The sequence below is a fragment of the Porites lutea genome, chromosome 8 (assembly GCF_958299795.1).
Source record: "Porites lutea chromosome 8, jaPorLute2.1, whole genome shotgun sequence".
Lineage (NCBI taxonomy): Eukaryota > Metazoa > Cnidaria > Anthozoa > Scleractinia > Poritidae > Porites > Porites lutea.
The window spans coordinates 24,584,474-24,586,488 of NC_133208.1; positions in this window are offsets into that span (position 1 = coordinate 24,584,474).

Here is a 2,015-nt window from a genome sequence, read left to right on the forward strand (position 1 = left end):
TTAATTTTAGACAGTTTTTGAATAGACCGAAGTCTTATTAGTCGCGTGAATTTCTATTCTTCTTCGAATAATAGCCAAATGTTGCGGGTGTCTGAGCAAGAACAATAACCAGGAAAAGGATATTGCTGGTTTTCAGTGCCACGCCACTCAAAATAGATCAAAATAAAAATCAAACCCGTTCAATAGATAAATTCCAGAATCTGGGAAGTGAAAGGAGGTACATATACAAAGACCCTCGCCAAGATTCAGGTCAGAGGAATATTTCGTATACGAGATATCCGAAGAAATGTTTCACCCAAACTTATAGAGATTTGTATGGAGACGCCATACTGGTGCTCACCAGGATGAGCTCCAACATGGCGGACGGAAACCAACAGAAATATATGTTACAGAGTTTTGCTACAAAAGCATGAATTTATTCTTCCAGAAACTCATAAACGTAATACTTTTTCTAATACATGAACTGTTTAGATAGCAAAATTTCCCGAAATAAGTCAGTTTTTTAACCTACATGACAGCTCTCTTGGCCGTCATGTAAATGCCGCGTCACGCAAAAGCTTAGAAATTCAAGCGTACTCTATCACAAAACCAAGAAACCTTTTGAAGCGAAAATTTGTATGAAAATTTGTTTTCAGCTGGTCTAATGCATCGTGAAAGTAAAATCTCGGTAGGGTCGATAATTTTTTTAGTTTGAATTTTAGTGACGTCATGTGAAAACCAACAATACCCTGAGGATTTCTTGATTGACACTCTCTCTACGTCATTTTTCACTTATTTGCATTGTCACAATCGACAATAGGCCATTTTACAGTTATGGATGGAAGCGAGGCTGACGGTGACCTTGTTTTGGTACAAACCTTCCTGCTTTATTATGTAAATCAAGTTATTCTTATGCTAACTAGTATTTATCAGGGACAATTTCCATAACAAAGCAAAGGAGGTTTGTATCAAAACAAGCTCACCGTCAGCCTCACATTCACTCGAAGGCTAGGGTATTAAGTCCACAACTGTAAAGTGGTCTATTATCAAAGGGCGCTTTTCTGTATGGTGTTTCATTTGAATTTTTGTCCGACACGCGTTGTCTCTTTACTTGCGTATTGAAGCTCTTTAATTGTCATATTTCAATCAATTCTAAGATCATTTAGAAACACTACTGTTAAATTTGCACAACTTTTTATCAACAAAAAATTGGAACCTGTTCTTTAAGCAGCTTGGTTTACAACTTACCCAGATTTTTAGACGCAAGAGTAAACAAGATAATAATTATTGTTGCCCGCACAGAGCAGCTACCTATTTTTGTCTTTAAAGCGTCTAAGAACTCGATTTGTCAGGAAGTTTGTTTAGAAGTTTGCAAGTTTGTTTCGCTGTTTTACCAGTTCCCAGTCCCCGCCGCGTAGCACCCAATGCAGCAAAGTGAAATATTTAGACAGTAGTTAATGTTGCCTTTGAGGTTGAGGTTGAATTCGAGAGTCGGACGCGAGTGCGAGGGACAGTCTGATATTTTCTGTAACTCAGCCGGTGAGTTACTCATTTGCATCTCATGTCAGTTGTTAAGTTAAGTATTTTTGAAAGGTAGCGAACGTTTAAGTGAGGATTCGAGGGACAGACAATGTTCTTTCATTTTTCGAAACACTGTCGTTCCATGAGCCCAACGAGTTATCAGCTGCGGATCGTTGTGGATCAGGAACACAATCAATGAAATCTTGTCACGAGGAGACAATTTATTCAAAGCGTCCCTAAACAATCATCTCAGCAGAATCGTTTTTAGTGGATAACCGTCCTGTTGTAGTTTACTGCTTTTTCTATTAAACGAGGTCAATGGAGCAACGCGGCGAACAAGCTGAATTTTTACTATTGAGGTCATAATATGCCCCGGCAAAGGGGCAAATAAACCAAGCGAATTTGCTTACCAAGGTTGCGCAAACGGAAGTTAGGTTTTCCTGTTCATTCCAAATACTTATTTGTATTGATCTCATGAAGTAAAAGAATGAATTCAACAGAAACGAATGTGTACT